Raw genomic sequence first — 18,922 nt, 5'->3', positions numbered from 1 at the left:
CAAATGTTGGCTAATAGTTAGTTATTAGTTAGTCATATGTAACAGTAAACAAGAGCAAGTTGCCAAAAGTAGAAAGGATTTCAAGAAGTGAAAGAAGGTAGTAACAGAATGGAGGTCTCAAGGACTCAATCGGGGACTTGGAAGTACAAGATGAGAATTGTGTGGTTGAGTACCCTCTCTACCAAGCTCAACTTACTTATATGGAAATTCACCATTAAAAAGCTCAATACCAAAGATAAACAAGGAAAACTAACTTGAGTTGCCCCACAATGACATATGTGCTTGTGAAAGAAAGAATCATTAAGAGTTGTGGGGAGACTAGAAATAGGGAAATTGTGGCCAAAGAATCCAGACTTAACACAAAATGCACCCCCAAAAGCATTAACACAACACTTATCTGTTTGCTCATGTAGGACCTTTAAATGAGCAACAAACTCCCAAGTATATGGATTTATCTTGTTCTCTCTCCACCTTGGTAATGCTTGTCCTGTAAACCACCTTTAGTTAGAATCACTTTAGGTCCCCTTCTTATGATCATGCATTTTTTGGTGGGTAATGTTTTGGGACACCTACATATTATAGTGATGGGATTATGTCCAATAAACCATGATGTTATTTATTTGGACAATGTAGTTCCTCTCATCTTCCAAACACTTTAGGCATCCTTCTTATGATCATGCATTGTTTTTTTTGGGTGACATCTTTTGGGACACCTACACATTTTAATTATGGCATGATGTAAAATAAGCTATGGTATTACTTATTTGGGCAATGGAGTGAAAGCCATCTAAGAAATCTCACCAAAAATATTTCCCTTAGAACAAGCATTACCTATATTAGTTCCATTTTCCTTCCACACCATCTAATAGAATGAGTTCTAACTTGCTTAAATCCACTTTTTTTGCACTAACAGGTTCAAACTTTGACCTTTTAGGATCATGATGAATTCTATCATTGAAACATATAGCTATTGTCACATGATTGGTTGCTACTTGCAAAATATTGCAACTAAATTGTGTGTGCTATAGAATATGAAGGACAACTAGATGGGCTATGGATATACGCACCAATGCATTTTATATAACCATTTTTCAATCTATTTCCCATTTTTATTTCTTTATAAGACAAACTTCCATGTGCACTCTTACCATGTTATTGGGACTCTATGTTTGTTCCAAACTACTTGGGACTAGGGGAAACCCTAGAATAGGTGCTTGGTACATTCCTTGTTATTCCTACATGATACACACCATGAAGGTACCTTAATCTTGGAGATCCTAGCTCTAGTAAGTAGCCTATTGATTGTCATGTGTCACTATATTAGTGCATTTGATTTGTTTGACTTCATAGCTCACCGCACCTTTTGAGCTCTCTTTCTTCATGTTGATGGTCCAGTGTGTAGGAATTCCTTCCTCCATTCTACCTAGGTCTTCATAGCCAATTGGGTGGCTTGGTCTTTAATATCCCTTTTTTTCTTGCACATGCAAAATGGGTTGCCTATGGGGGATGTTATAAGCTTAGTTAGGTGCACTAGTTTGGGGGTTGGTGAAGTTGACCATTGGGTTTGTGTCCCGATGTGACCTTACTATAGAGCCAATGACTCTCTCTCTCGGTAAGGCCAATTGATGAGCAGATGATCACATGTAGTTCTTTCTAGGTTCCTCCATCCCTAAGATCCATCTAAGTCTTCAAGCCCTTGATATGGATTGCCTTGGATAGCCTCAGGTTTTTGTGATTGGGGGGAAGCTCCCCTCTTGCAGGATCACATTCTTGGGTTGTGGTGAATTGTGTGATTTTAATTGGCAGTCTATTGTCAAGAATATCAAACCATTTGGATTGTGGCCAATGGCGCCTCGTAGTCAGAGAGGACTCAATCCAATCCCTTAAAAGGTGTACCCACAGTTGATCAGAAAAAACCTTCTTAAGTAGACCAAAGAGCAATCTATTGGCCTTGTTTGGGAGGGACTCTAATCCAAAGCCCCCATCCTCCTTATCAATTGTTAGGGTATCCCAAGAGATTTGGGCCACCACTTCCATCATGTCTCTTCCATATAAACTATTTAAACATTGTTTCTACTTGCTCCATAATGTTGTGCTGATTGGAAGGAGAGCTTATATATATAGTGTTCGATGTAAGGATTGACTTGACCACCATCAACCTACCTATCAACATCAGTTGGTTCTCTCTCCACTTAGCTACCTCTGCCTCCACTTTATCTTTAAGACACTAGAATTGTTGTTTGATGTTGATCCCAACACCTAAGGGATATTCCAAGTACCTAACAATCTACCTAGTACTTATTAGCCTAAAACCATATGCTTCCAACCATTACTAATGTCCTACAAAAGAGAGGGGAATTAGTTCACTCTTATTAACACTAATCTTGGATGCTGATAGAGTTGCAAAATCCTTATAGATCACCAGTCAATGGATCCATGATTTCTTAGCTTGCAATATGCTAGCATTGTCACTAGCGAAAAATTGCACCATGAATTGCTATTTTTTAGGCATGGGTAGGCCCTAGATAGCAGCATCAGCCATTGCCTTATCATTTCTTTTAAGTGAAGGGTCGATGATGAGGGCAAACAGTAGAGGGTCCAATGGGCATCCTTGTCGTATCGACCTCTTGAGGGGTAAGGGGGGGGGGAGCCAAACCATTAACCATCATAGAGACCAATGCATTGGAGAACAATGTTGAGACCATCTTAATGAAATTTGGTCTTAATGAAACAAGGCATAAAGTATAGTAGTGATAAATCTCCAGTTGACTCTATCATAAGCTTTATCAAGGTCCATATTGACAAAGAGAAAGTTGATTTGGTAAATTAGAGCCTCATCTATAGCAAGCACAAGGTTCATAACCACATTCTCTGTATAGAGCACCCATGGATGAAACCATATTTTCTCTAGTAGACCACTTTGGACAACAATATCCTAATTCTCATAGCCAAATTTTTGGCTAGAACCTTGTATGCAAAGGGGAGCATTGTTAATAGGCGTGCAATGAGTTGGCTTGCTTCTCTCAAAGGACTTGGGCACTAATGTAATGGGCCCTCTATTTAAAATCTTAGAGAGGTTTCTTGAGGCACGAACCCAATTAAGTTCAAGGGGGAGGCCATCATGGCATTGGGCCTCCCCCTTTTTCATTGCCCATAGTACTATATTCTTCTCATCCTTGTAGAAGGGCTTTTTGAGCATTAGAGCTTCATGCATAGTAATCCCTTTAACAAAGTCTCTAAAGAAGGCCTCAACCTAGCTTCATAGTCATGTGTCTTTGGGGGATCAGTTTCAAGAAATCAAGGAGAGGTGGCAACTAAACACCCAAGCAATCCCTTGATCATCAAAAAACATATTACCCATCTCATCTTCTACAAAAACAATGGTTTCTATCTTGTGTTTAGATCTAAGTGCACCTAGAGACCAAGCAGTTGGAGCACCACCCATGATGTCCCACATACCTTTGAGTTGGACCTTAGCAATAGAGACCTTCCTTTCTTCTTCCTTTTGGAAAAACTCCTCAATTGCAACTGCAGTACATGATCTCAAAGAGTAATGCCAAGAGCACTAATAGCAACTTCTCATGCCTTAGCAACAAGGGGGCAATTCCCTCTTCTACAAGCAACCATCTTGGTGCCATGTCTCTTTTAGGCCTTAACAATGCTCTCTGAGCATTTGATCCATCTAAACATAGGAGATCGCATGTTTTCCTTGAATCCTTCCCATGTGCGACATAGGGATTGAACAAATTGTTTATCATCGAGAAAAGGTGTTGGGTCTAAATGGGGAGGGACCATTATATGTCTTACCTAAGAGGATCACCCTAAGGGATATTAAAAAGGGGATATGGTTGGATGCCATCTTTGGGAGGATGGAAAGGACCCAAAGACCATTGGAGATCCACCATGCATGCATATTAGCATAGCACCTATACAAGCAAGTAGTGCACCATGTGGTTCCTTGGTGTTTGTTGTGCCAAGTAAACACGTCTTCCACCTTCTTCTGCTACACTAGGGTTGAATAGAAGGTTTAAGGTGGTCCCAACTATCCCTGTGACACAATATATATCATGTGTATGTGCGACTTTAATAAATAAGTGTATATACAAATGCATGATTATCTAGACATTAGATATATAAACCATGCATGAGAATATGAATAAATACCTAGGATATGAAAAATTTACATTGGCTAGTTTACACCTCAATAAATTTGCAAGTTTCCTATGTTACCATAATAGGATCTTTGCAATAGTACATCACATTAAAAGTTCTACACATCATGTGATTAGTACATAAAACTATGTTTGGTGTAAACAATATCTATATGAAATGGTTTTTCTATCACTGCCTACACATGAAAAGTGTCTTCTTTGAAATGCAAAGCATGTAAGAGGAGATTGAGATGTAAGTTACATTAATAGTTGTCCAAGACTTAGTAACATAGGTTCGAGTCCAACACATTAGCATAAGATGGTTTTAAGAAGTGTTACTTAGCTTATTATGATAATGACTATTTTCTATGACTTATAAGTTATAAGATTTATTTGTTAAGTAAACACTTATTTTACTAGTTATAGATGCCTTTATATTTATCTAATAAATATAAAAATCCTAGTTTAAATCCAAAACTCCCTACATGGTAACTAGAAAAATACATGCGTTTGCTAGATACTAGTCTATTTACAAGTTCTAACTTCATTTCTATATAGTAAAATTAAAAACCTAGTTGAGATCTAAAATTCCCTACTTGCTAACTAGAAAATTTTATACATTTACTAGATGTGAGTCCTTTTACTATCTAGTTTAGTGACTAAAGTTCCTTGTGCAAGATCCTGGAATGTGCACAAGGGTACACCTCCAATTTGTTCACCTTCTGACTGCAATGCATGGTTAGTCATTCAGCTATCCAGACTTATATGTCGAGTTTGTTGTCACGTTACGCACAGTTACGTACTGTAACAGATCTGGATTTGCGTTACAATGTATGTATGGGGCAAGTGCGCCGATAAAATCATTTGATCTCGGTTGTAATTTATGAATAACAACGGAACTTCTACAAAGTGAGATCTGACAACCTTTTAAACAATGTGACTAGAACTTTCATGATGGCCAACCAAATGATAAAAATCTAAAAATAAAGAATCAAGAATGATAAAGGCTCCTTCACATTAAAATTCTTCTCATTTACCAACTCGGGCGCCTCCACGTTAAAATTCTCCGCATTGACCAATTTGAGGTCTATTGCCCATGAGAATAGATGCCATATCTTCAAGAGTGCTGAAGCAAGAGCAACTCTTTGTATTGGATATAATGCCACCTTCATAATCTTCTTTTTCATCTAAAAACACCAAGCTCTCTACTCAAGGCTCACATAGCAAGAGCATCAGCATCGGCATCAAAATCCTCTTTAACTTCATGAAATCTAGGGAACTGAAACTTTTAATATCACCTTTGGGGGAGGCTTAGTCCAAAACCATAAATCAAAATGGCCACACACTCCATGACTCGCTCCCATGCCTCGATGAGCATCTTCAAACAACTAGGACTTTAATGTGAGAACATGTACTACCTTTATAGCACAACTCCTTCACACAATCAAACTCAGCCAACACCTCCATCTCCTTGTTCACAATCATTAGCTCTCCCTCCTCCTAGCTAAGAATAATGTGACTACACCTCCACGAACTCTTTCTCTCCACGATAGTCAGAATCTCAATCTCTTGCCAATCGGAGATGTCTCTCATCCTTTCTTCATTCACTGCCAGCTTTTGACTCAACAACATCTCCTCTATTGGGTGCAAAAACTTCAAAAATTTATGTGGTCTCCAAAAACAACCTCCTAGAGTATAGTTTTGACATACAAATGCTAATCATGTTCTTGAAACATGATGTCTTTTATAGTGCCAAAAATGTCATCAATGTAAGGTTTGATAACCTTCATATCTAAAAGATTTAAGACTTTCAACTTCTTAGGTTTTAATATGGGCCTTATGAGAAAGTTTGGCCCCCTATGACATGCACTAATGCTCCTACTTACTTAAGTCCTCAGTCACATGGATATCCATCCTCATTAGTCTAAAGTAAAGTACCTCAATTTCAATCTTCTGATCTATGTTATTATTTCATATTGTTGAAAGGACACCTCTATGTAGAATATCCTTGCTTGGAGTCCCAAATGACTATGAAATCAAGTATGCCATTGGATTGCGCCTTTATGCTATCTAATCCAACTATGTGATATCACACCTATCTTTGAGATGAAGGAATTGAGATTCCAAGTCATCCATCAACCATAGTCTTGTATCACTCAAAAAACTTGAAATATACTCATGGTTTTAAGAAAAACCTTGCTAGCCATAGGCGAAACCCTTGGAATTTTCCCTATAAAGCATTATGGAAGTAGTAATTAAACCATCAACTAGATCCTACATCACTTATCATACGTCATCCATGTCTTAGTTTTCAAACTCTTGTTCCATTTAGGGTCTTCAGGAAAAGCATCACAACATCACTAATATGATGTGTTGTGTTTTTGTAGATATACATATTCATCTTGTGGAAAATGTTGATGTGGTTGGGATCCTAATCTGCAAAGATTGACCTTGATATTACACGAGATATTATGATCCTAACATTGCAAGGGAAAAGGCTATCTATGAAAGGGTGTGGGAGAGGTTAAGGTTCTCATTAGGTGTCTCTCTAAGGAAAATGATTTGTAGAAATTTATGACTATCCCTAGACCTTCTTGAACGTAGATAACCATAGTGATGTCACTGACAAGTCCTTTTGTATGACATAAGTCATTGCTCCCAATAGTAGCATTACAATAGGATAGAAGCATAGATGAGATTCATAGGCACACATTTATAAATATGTGTATGAGCACCTTTAAGAGTACACTTAAATTATGTGCTAACGTAAAATATTTAGACACATTTTAACATGTCCCTAAATGTCTAATAATTTGAAACAAAACAACGATATAAAAGAAATTTATAAATGCTGCAATTTTCACATTTTCTCCATCTAGAATTGGGCTTTTTGTTTTCAAAAGTAGATAGCAAGTGGAAAAGAAAAAACAAGCACACCATAAAACACCTACAACAACAAGCAACACAAAGATATATATATATATATATATATATCCAAGTTGCAAGGTGCACAAAACATAGTTGCAAATCTTTTGGGCAAGTATTTGTCTTAAGACAAACATTTAGAATCTTTTGAGAGATTCACAAAAAAGATCAATATTCTACCTTGGTATAATTAAGAGATAAGTTAGTCTTTAATTCCTAAACACCTTGGTATATGATAGGATTTTGTTTTAGATTCTCTTCTATATTTGTAAAGGTAATTGGAATGACCACATCATATATATGGAAATATTTGAGTGTTGCAAATTGAGGGTAATCTTTTTATGGAAAGACTACATATTTTAATAGGAGGAGTCACTTTTTCATTAACAACCATACTATAAAAACAAGGCTTGCGATGGTTTAGTAGTTGACTAAATATGTTATAGCTACACAAATTGAAATTACTTATACCAATATATTCACCGAATATACATTAACATAACATTTTAAAAAACAATGTTTATTTTGAGTCGAAGATTTTGATTAACAAATTGGTAATGGGCGATATTAAATTACTTGTAGATCATCAAGTGCTCACTAGTTGTATAACATTATAGTATCAAACATATATCACTTGATATATTGAAAAGACAAAAGATGTGAGAAACAATTAGGAGTCTTCCTTGTATTAAGGTTAAAGAAAATGAATAAAAAATGGATTTATTCTCAATCTCTACAAAGAGAGCCTATTTATCTATTGTGCATCTTGTTGAGATGACAAGCTCAACACATGTGGACATTAATGATGGACCGCTTGGTTAGATGGGTCCACACATCTACACTTAGCATGTCGGTGGTCATTATGACTCTCACATGGCCAGTGACTCATTACTTATTATATTCAAGTTGTTACACCTATTTACAACTGGCATTGTTATAGTGCCAGTTGACTAGTGTAGTCAGTTATGCATTGTTTGACTTAGTAGGCCACTTTCCTTTATGTTGTATCTTATCTATACTTTGTATACATTGTAAAGAGTGTGGAAGAAGAAGAAGAAACCAGCAAAAAAACGTTTTGGCCTCCATATCTCTTCTTGTCTCTTGAGTGAGCTTCTCCTTGTGTATTCTGTGTGTGTTCGGCGCAGCATCTTGAGCAAGTCCCCCAACCACACGATTCTTGACATGGTATCAGAGCCACGCCACTGAGAGAGGCTGATTTCAAAGGCTGAAGTGAAGGAGAAGAAGCAAGGTTCGAGCAAGCAAGCCACGGGTAAGAAGCTCTCCCATCCTTCCACTTTCTCTCTTGGATAGTGCTTGTGGAGGCACCGGAAAAAGGGCTGAGCAAAAATCTCAGATTGCAGTGAGATTTGGTGTGCATAAAGAGCACTGTGTATTCTACAGATATACCCTTTAGGGATCTCCGTAGCTATTTTGGGCATCTGAGGCCGTTTCAGGCCCCATTTTAGAGCCGCAAGGTTACAGACAACAGTTTGAGACCTGCAATATCAGTTGTGTCTGCCGTATACAGGTGCACAGGTTACAGATTTCAGATCTGTAAGTTCAAAGATGTTTACCAATGAATAAACACAAGGTTTATCTGCAAAATGGTTGCAGATTGCATGTATTGTTGAGCAGACAGTGAAAAAGGCTGTCTAGTGTATTGCTGTGCACTATAGGTCAAGGGTTGCAGAAGATTTTCTTGCTGTTTGATATTAGTTTTGTGATAATGGCAGAGAAAAGTGGAAACCCCATCATTGAGAAGCTCGACAAGAACAACTACCCTTCATGGAAGTTCCGTGTCACAAACTTCCTTATTGGAAAAGGCCTCTACGAGTTTGTGTCAGGTGAAGAAAAGGAGTCGGAGGTGAGTGATCCTCCAACTGCAGAAGAGACAAAGGCACGGAAGGAATGGAATGCAAAAGACAAAAAGGTCATGTATTGGCTGTCTGCAGTAATTGATAATAATATGTTGGGACATATCAGAAATGCAGAGAATTCATACACAGCTTGGACCTGGTGCGCAGATCAGTCGCTGTATGCTCATGTAGTGAATCCCGGAAGGTCCCCAAGAACAATGAACTCTACTTTTTGCACAAGCTACAAGGTAAAAAGCATGAACGACAAGAGCAAGAGACCAATTGGGTGCAATATCTCCCCATGCCTTGTGTGAGCGCTTCATAAAGCATGTATTTTATGTATATTTCTTCTTCATGCTCAATAATAGCCCAATTTACAAAAATATATCAAGCTTTTAGCTTTTGAGTTTGCTTTTACAAAAATAGAAATAAAGCTAATGGACGGTGCCCAAAGAGTCTGGCACGCCCAATACAATGTCCAAATAGAAATAACATATCTGTGCGCATGAGCGCATACAAAATAATAATAAATAATCGATGCCTCAATAGACATGACAAAATATAGGTGTGGCGCCTATCAAAATATAATCCATAGATCGAATACTCGCTAGACTCCAATGCTTTCCTCCGCCATTGTTGCTATCTCTACACATCAACTGAAGCATTCACAATCGTTAGTAAAATAATACAATTAAACCGACAAAAGTGAATACCTAGCAGTCTTCAGCTACATAAATAAATCAACTGGTTAGAAATAAATCCTAACCTTAATTTATTACGAGTGCGCACTCTAAACTCATAAACGTTTATTAATTTAATATGTATTTTGCAGAATCACCCGCTATGGAATCACCCACGTACACACTAAATTAATGAAACACCCGAAAAGGATAGGCGTCCCCATCAACTTCTCGCACAAAGAATCCACTTTGTGTATGAGCCCCGGTCATCAAAGTTTACAGAATCCACCGTAAAGCCTCACGGAATCCACCGTGGAATATGCCTCCTGGCATCATACCCCCGGGGTGGGATATCAATTGACCTCAATTGCTATTAGCTCAATGTGGAGCTAACAGAGTGGGGAAAGCATTTAAGTCTCTAGCGTGCATCCATTGTGCTTCCTCTACAGGATGGTTCTTAAATTTAACTAGATATCTAGAATATCTTCGGCCAGTTCTAGTGGTCATAAAGTCAGTCTCGATAATAGCTTCTGGTTCAAGTATTTCAGTCTGTTCCTCTAATAAAGGTGGGTTTTCATAAACAGGGTGTACAGGTAATTGGCCTCTAAATGGTCTCAATAAACTAATATGAAATGTGTTGTGAATTTTCCAGTGAGTTGGTAATTCTAACTTGAATGCATTATCATTAATTTTATGAATGATTCTAAATGGTCCATAGAATCTAGGAGCTAATTTGACAACTGGATGTCTATCTATACTTTGCAGTCTAGGTTTTTCTATTCTCAGCCAAACATAATCATCAACTTTGAAATTCATGGCTTGTCTTTTCTTGTTGGCTTGTTTGGTATATGATTACTGGGCTTTAGCAATCATATCTTTAATTTCATCAAATATACTGTTATGCATACTAGCAATATCATCAGCACTTTGAATTCTATTAGATAAAGATGCAACAGATGTAGATAATCTATATCCATAAATGACTTCAAACGGTGCTTTCTTTGTAGATGTGTGCGGTGTATTGTTATATGCAAACTGTAATAAATGCAAATGAGTGTCCCATGTCTGAGGTTTAGAAATAGTATATGCACGTAAAAGATCTAGAATGGTGCTGTTTGTGGCTTCTGTTTGTCCATTAATTTCTGGATGAAATGCAGATGAGAAATCAATCTTTGTGCCTAGGTTAGCAAACAGAGTAATCCAAAAGTTATTACAAAATCTAGAATCACGATCTGAAATAATAACTTTTGGCAATCCATGGTTAGTAAAAACAGTTTTCAAAAATAATTGTGCTGCTTATGATGCTATTAAAGTTTTCTTACTTGGAATGAAATATGCTTGTTTACTAAATCTATCTACAACTGTCCAAATCATATCATGGTTAGATTTAGTATTTGGTAAACCAGTAATGAAATCCATAGAAATTTGTTCCCAAGGTTTAGATGGAATAGACAAAGGCATAAGTAATCCATACTGTTTACCATGATGTCTCTTAACTCTTTGACAAATCAAACATTCAGAAACAAAGTTAGATACATCAGCATCCATATGCGGCCAATAAAAATCTTCAGTTAACATACGTAAGGTAGATATGATACCTCTATGACCTTGATATGGGGGACAATGAATTTCATTCAAAACAAAAGATCGGAATGGAATTGTAACACACAGACTCTTTTCATAAAACATAAATCCATCATTATATGACAATGAATTAACAAGAATGATATTATTTTGAACTAATTTATTCCAATCAGAATGAAAAGTAATATCCTGGTGATATGTATCTTTCATAGCAATCAAAGAATCAAAAGATATAACAGAAATATTATGAATGGCAGGTCTTCTACTCAATGCATCAGCCACTACATTTTCTTTTCCAGGTTGGTATTGAATGATAGGATGAAAACTTTGAATAAACGAGGCCCATTTGATATGACAGTCAGAGATTTGGGGTTGGCTAAGTAAATGTCTAATACTTTGCTGATCGGTCTTTATCATAAATTCTGAACCCATTAAGTAGTGTTTCCACTGTCTTAATGCTTGTACAACTGCTAATAGTTCTTTGTCATATGTGGAATATTATGGTCTTCTGGACGTGAAGGAGGTAAACCTGGTGGTAAGTCTTATGGAAAACAGTCCTTAAAATATGCAAGAAATTCTTTATGCATAGGGTGCATATGATTTTCCTTTACTTGCAATTCATTCACCCAAATAAGATAAGATTTACTACTCTTGCGTAATGCACATTTAGCTTGAGTATGCGAAAGCAGTGGAAAAACATTAGATGCATGCATACCATATAATGTAATAGATTTTCCTTGAAAATTAATATTCATTGTGTGTGTGAAATAGTCTATATCTGGATTATGCTAGTGACGCCAAGGCATACCTAAAATAATGTCACTTGACTGTAATGGAACAACTAAGAAATTTCTTCTTTCTGTGTATTGACCAATTTGAATCTCTAAGTCTTGCACTTCCTGTGTACCATTATACGTAGTGCCTAAAAATGCAGCTTTTATGCAATAATGCGTAGGTACAGTCTGTAATTTCAATTCTTTTACCAATTTTGCTGAAATAAAATCATGAGTACTACCGTCATCATGCAAAATAGTCTTTTCCTTTCGATGCACCAAACATTTCATAGTCAATAAAGAATGTGGAGTAGGCATACCTGGTAAAGTATCGGAAGTAGTAGTAGTGTCGTCCTCATCTTCAGTGAAATCAGGCATATCTTCATGTTCGTCTTCGTCCATGGCTCCAAGGTAGTTGATATGAGCTGGTGGCTTCTTTGAATGACAATTTGCTGCTAGATGTCCAGGCTGGTGGCATTTATAGCATACTATTGGCTTGGCTTTGGTTACATTGTTTGTAATGGTGGGAAGTCTAGGTACATTTGGATTTGGCTGTGGAATAGGCTTAGGGTTTTGATTTACATTGGATGGTAATGCAAGTGGTTTTGCCCAATTCTTGCGGAAAGATGATGAAGAGAAATGACCTGGATTAAATCTTCTAAAATTGGAATTGAATTGTTTAGATCCATAATTACCATTGGCTTGGAATTGCTGTGGTCGTCTGTCTCTACCTCGTAGCTTATCTTCAGTGTCGTGAGCTAGTGAAATGGCGTCTTCAAGAGTAGCAGGCTTGAACATGTTAACTTCAGCGTAGTAATGCCCAAGGAGTCCAGACATATATTTCCGCTTATGTGTCACCTCTGGTACGTCTTCAAGCATGCGTAGTTGGAGGAGTGCATTCCAAAAACGCTCTGTATATTGAGGTATAGGCTCACGATCCCGTTGCTGGAGAAGATCCCATTGCTTGATAGCTTTATCATGGAATTGCGGTGGAAGGAAATTCTGCATGAACTTCTTCTTGAAATCTTCCCAAGTAGCAGGACATTCTATGCTCTTGCGTACTCCACCAAAGTGATGCTCTGTCTACCAAATGATTAGTAACACACTTGATTTTATCTTTTTCTACATAGGTTTCCTCATGGAAATAGTCATCAAACTGACTAATGAATGCTAGAACAGTTTATCCTTCTCGTATGCCATTGAAAGTACGAAATTTAAAACTTCGTTTACTTATCTTTGATTCCTTGCGAATGGTTTGAGCTTCAAGAGTGGCGTCGATGGTACGTCGAATCAAATCTTCAGCTTGAGGTTCTTCTTTGTCGGTAGAAGCTCTTTGTAATTTTGCCAATTGCGCTTGCAATGCTTGCCTAGCCCTTCGTTCTTCTTCCAATTGCATCATGATTAAGTCCAGCTTTTGCTCCATCGTAGGCTCAGGTAGGTCGTCTTCAGCCCATAAGATCATCCGTATGTGGTTCCGTCATCCTGAAAAACTCAAAAGACCTTTCTCACTCAAAATCAGGTTAGCGGGATGAGCGTAGCTCAAGTTCGGGGATAGAAGGCTTATGTGTTTTGGGATATATCTTTCTCAATCTTCAGAAAATCTATGATTTTTCCTTCTTCGTATGCTGAAAATGCTTCAGCAAACCTGTTTATGGGTAGAGTACCTTCCAATGAACAACTTTGCAGTTCGGAGTTTCTGCGCAGGAACAGTCCTTCTAGGAGTTTTGAGCACAAGTCAGTTCTGACTCCAGTTGACTAGTTTGACTTGTAGAGTTGCAGACTTATGTGACTTGCAGAGTTGCAGACTTGCAGAACTTAGTCGACTTAATGAACTTGAAGAACTTGATCACAGATTACTTGCAGAACTTAACTTCTGTGGTGTGTGGCCTAGAGTTTGATGACTTGCAGGAGATGACTTGTCTTACTTGATTGATTAAGCTTAATGGATTAAGCTTAGTGGGGGGGGGGGGGGGGGTTATGGAGGAAAAACAGCGCACATTCGTGGGGGGGCGTTTTGATCCGCCGTGATTTTCTGGATGCCGCCGTTTTGCAACGATTTCAATTAGTGAAGCTTCCTTAAGCTTCTAATCAAGCTTATTGACTTTTAACCTTAAGCTTTGAAGCTTAGTGAAGAGGAATTACTCTGTTTATCCACGCTTTGATGAAGGAGGTGAAGGAGTGGTCCTCCGTCTGTACAGCCCGGTCCTTCGCGATCTGATGACAGAATCAGGGATTCTTGATCGCCAGAAGTCTGCTTGTATTGACGGTTCGTGGCGAGATTGACCGTAGAACCCGATCGTTCCAGGAGCTCCGCCTTCGCACGAGATGGGTAGCGATTGGAAGCTCTTGATCTCAGCTCCGCTCTGATACCACTGATGCGCAGATCGATCGCTGTATGCTCACGTAGTGAATCCCGGAAGGTCCCCAAGAACAATGAACTCTAGTTTTTGCACAAGTTACAAGGTAAAAAGCATGAACGACAAGAGCAAGAGACCAATTGGGTGCAATCTCCCCCAAGCCTTGTGTGAGCGCTTCACAAAGCATGTTTTTTATGTATATTTCTTCTTCATGCTCAATAATAGCCCAATTTACAAAAATATATCAAGCTTTTAGCTTTTGAGTTTGCTTTTACAAAAATAGAAATAAAGCTAATGGACGGTGCCCAAAGAGTCTGGCATGCCCAATACAATGTCCAAATAGAAATAACATATCCGTGCGCATGAGCGCATACAAAATAATAATAAATAATCGATGCCTCAATAGACATGACAAAATATAGGCGTGGCGCCTATCAAAATATAATCCATAGATTGAATACTCGTTAGACTCCAATGCTTTCCTCCGCCACTGTTGCTATCTCTACACATCAACTGAAGCATTCACAATCGTTAGTAAAATAATACAATTAAACCGACAAAAGTGAATACCTAGCAGTCTTCAGCTACATAAATAAATCAACTGGTTAGAAATAAATCCTAACCTTAATTTATTACGAGTGCACACTCTAAACTCATAAACGTTTATTAATTTAATATGTAATTTGCGGAATCACCCGCTATGGAATCACCCACGTACATACTAAATTAATGAAACGCCCGAAAAGGACAGGCGTCCCCATCAACTTCTTGCACAAAGAATCCACTTTGTGTATGAGCCCCGGTCATCAAAGTTTACGGAATCCACCGTAAAGCCTCACAGAATCCACCGTGGTACGGAGTCCACCGTGGAATATGCCTCCTGGCATCATGATCATACTTGAAAGTATGTTTTTCGTAAATACAAAGGCACGAAAGATTCAACTCAAGTAAGAGTTGAATACATTGAAGAAAGGGAAGATGCCTATCAATGAGTATGCACTGAAGGTAAGGAGCATTGCAGATGCCTTGGTAGTGATTGATGCAATGCCCAATGATGATGATTTGGTGTCCTCTATCTTGGGTGGACTTAACAATGAAAATGCTTGAAAGTCTTTTGTAACTTTCGTATATGTCAGAAAGCCATTTACAGATTTCGATGAGTTGGTCTCCCTTATGATCATTGAAGAGATCAACATGCAGAGTGAGACATCTAAAATAAGTGGTGAACAGGTCCAAGCTTTCTACTCCAGTTCAGGAAGGGGACATGGTAGGTTCTCTTCAAGAGGCCGTGGTACAGGACATGGTAGTGACAACCAGCAAAACAAATTGAATCAGCAATTTAACGATATGCAGGTTTTAGGAGGTCGTGGTAACTTTAGAGGCAGGGGGAGCTTTAGAGGAAGAGATGGATGGCAGAACATAGGTTCTAACAACTTTGGTATTGTGTATCACTACTGTGGCAAAACATGTCATATTGCAGCCCAATGTTATGTTAAGAAAGATGATATTCGCAGTGATAAGTTGCAGCAAGGAAACTATGCATCGTCTTCACGATAAAATGAAGATAAAAATAAACATCTGTTTGTTATGTAACATATGTTGAATGCTGTTACAGGAAAGGGAACACATGATGATGTTTGGTATGTTGATTCATGTGCATCCAATCATATGACCAGCCATGCAGAATGGTTTGGAGAGATGCAGGATTTGGAAAATGTCGGTTATGTGCAGACGGGTGATGATTCATGCCACCCAATTTCACACATTGGAAAAGTTCCCTTGTCCTTGCGTGATGGTAAGACAAAGAGTCTTTCAGATGTATTACATGTGCCATCTATTACAAAGAACTTGGTGTCAGTCGGTCAAATGGTAGAGCAAGGGCTGCAAGTCAGATTTAATGCAAAGGGTTGCTTTGTAGAAGACTTCAATGACAAGTGCAGGTTGGTAGCAAAGAGAAGTAGAGTTGGACATATATTTACTCTGGATGGTGGAATTCCTACTATGAATGCTGCTATGTATGCTAAAGGAAAAGATGTTGTAGATATTAAAATTTGGCACAAACGCATTGGACATGCAAATGTACAAAGGCTAAAATTAATGCAGTCCAAAGGGTTGGACTGCATTAATTTTAGCCTATATTTAGAGTTGCAGAATTTCATAAGGTATGCAAAGCATGTCAGTTTGGTAAGCAGGCAAGACAACCCTTCTCACATGATAGAGATGTAAGCAGAAATATCCTTGATGTTGATGCCAGGAGGCATATTCCACGGTGGATTCCGTAAACTTTGATGACCGGGGCTCATACACAAAGTGGATTCTTTGTGCGAGAAGTTGATGGGGACGCTTGTCCTTTTCGGGCGTTTCATTAATTTAGTGTGTACATGGGTGATTCCGCAAAATGCATATTAAATTAATAAACGTTTATGAGTTTAGAGTGCGCACTCGTAATAAATTAAGGTTAGGATTTATTTCTAACCAGTTGATTTATTTATGTAGCTGAAGACTGCTAGGTATTCACTTTTGTCGGTTTAATTGTATTATTTTACTAACGATTGTGAATGTTTCAGTTGATGTGTAGAGATAGCAGCAGTGGCGGAGGAAAGCATTGGAGTCTAGCGAGTATTCGACCTATGGATTATATTTTGATAGGCGCCACGCCTATATTTTGTCATGTCTATTCACAATCGTTAGTAAAATAATACAATTAAACCGACAAAAGTGAATACCTAGCAGTCTTCAGCTACATAAATAAATCAACTCGTTAGAAATAAATCCTAACCTTAATTTATTACGAGTGCGCACTCTAAACTCATAAACGTTTATTAATTTAATATGCACATATTTTTGTAAATTGGGCTATTATTGAGCATGAAGATGGAAATATATATAAAATACATGCTTTGTGAAGTGCTCACACAAGGCATGGGGGGAGATTGAATCCAATTGGTCTCTTGCTCTTGTCGTTCAAGCTTTTTACATTGTAATTTGTGCAAAAAGCTAGAGTTCATTGTTTTTTGGGGACCTTCCGGGATTCACTACGTGAGCATACAGCGACCGATCTGCGCACCAATGGTATCAGAGCGGAGCTGAGATCAAGAGCTTCCAATCGCTACCCATCTCGTGCGAAGGCGAAGCTCGTGGAACGATCGGGCTCTACGATCAATCTCGTCGCGAACTGTCGATACAAGCAGACTTCTGGCGATCAAGAACCCCTGTTTCTGTTATCAGATCGTGAAGGACCAGGCAATACAGGCGGAGGACCACTCTCTCATCTCCATCATCAAGTCGTCAAACAGAGAGAGATAAGTGATAAATACCAAAATTTAATATTTCAAATCTTCAACCATTAAAGCTTCAGAAGCTTAGTTAAGCTTTAAAGAAGCTTCAAAGCTTCAATTTCTCTTCGTGGTACATCAGGAGCTGCCCGCGTTTTTCGCTGCCTGGGAAAAACGGCCTCCTCCCCCCCCTTACGAAATTCATCGATTAAGCTTTTCAAGCTTAAGCCAAGCTAAACTACTCAAGTCAGACAAGACAAGTCATCTCCTGCAAGTCATCAAACTCCAGGTCCCGCGCCTCAGAGATCAAATTCTGCAAGTCAACTGTGATCAAGTCCTGCAACTTCACTAAGTCGACTAAGTTCTGTAAGTCTGCAACTCTGCAAGTCACATAAGTCTGCAACTCTGCAAGTCAGACTAGTCAATTGGAGTCAGAACTGACTTGTGCTCAAAACTCCTAGAAGGGTTGTTCCTGTGCAGAAACTCCAAACTACAAAGTTATTCATTGGAAGGTATTCTACCCATACGCAGGTTTGCTGAAGTATTTTCAGCATACGAAGAAGGAAAAATCGCAGATTTTCTAAAGATTGAGAAAGAAATACCCAAAAACACATAAGCCTTGTAACCCCGAATTTGAGCTATGCTCATCCCGCTAACCTGATTTTGAGTGAGAAAGGTCTTTTGAGTTTTACAGGATGATAGAACCACATATAGATGATCCTATGGCTAAAGACGACCTACCTGAGCCTACGATGGAGCAAAAGCTGGACTTAATCATGATGCAATTGGAAGAAGAACGAAGGGCTAGGCAAGCATTGCAAGCGCAATTGGCAAAATTACAAAGAGTGTCTACCGACAAAGAAGAACCTCAAGCTGAAGATTTGATTCGACGTACCATCGACGCCACTCTTGAAGCTCAAACCATTCGCAAGGAATCAAAGATAAGTAAACAAAGTTTCAAATTTCGCACTTTCAATGGTATACGAGAAGGAAAGACTGTTCTAGCATTCATTAGTCAGTTTGATGACTATTTCCATGAGGAAACTTATCCAGAAAAAGATAAAATCAAGTGTGTTACTAATTATTTGGTAGACAGAGCATCACTTTGGTGGACTGTAGTACGCAAGAGCATAGAATATCCTGCTACTTGGGAAGATTTCAAGAAGAAGTTCATGCAGAATTTCCTTCCACCGCAATTTCATGAGAAGGCTATCAAGCAATGGGATCTACTCCAACAATGGGATCGTGAGCCTATACCTCAGTACGCAGAGCGTTTTTGGAATGCACTCCTCCAGCTACGCATGCTTGAAGACGTACCAGA

General features: G+C 38.4%; 1 pseudogene; it reads right to left on the bottom strand.

Annotated features, from left to right (window-relative positions):
* LOC148021910 (trans-cinnamate 4-monooxygenase C4H2-like) overlaps positions 1-18,922 on the bottom strand; it is a 116,101-nt pseudogene that overhangs the window by 2,479 nt on the left and 94,700 nt on the right.

This window comes from Lygodium microphyllum, chromosome 17, assembly GCF_053477565.2.
Source record: "Lygodium microphyllum isolate KBCC chromosome 17, Lygodium_microphyllum_v1.1.10, whole genome shotgun sequence".
In the NCBI taxonomy this organism is placed as follows: Eukaryota; Viridiplantae; Streptophyta; class Polypodiopsida; order Schizaeales; family Lygodiaceae; genus Lygodium; species Lygodium microphyllum.
Note: the sequence above shows the minus strand (reverse complement) of the source record. Positions and strands in the feature narration are given on the sequence as shown.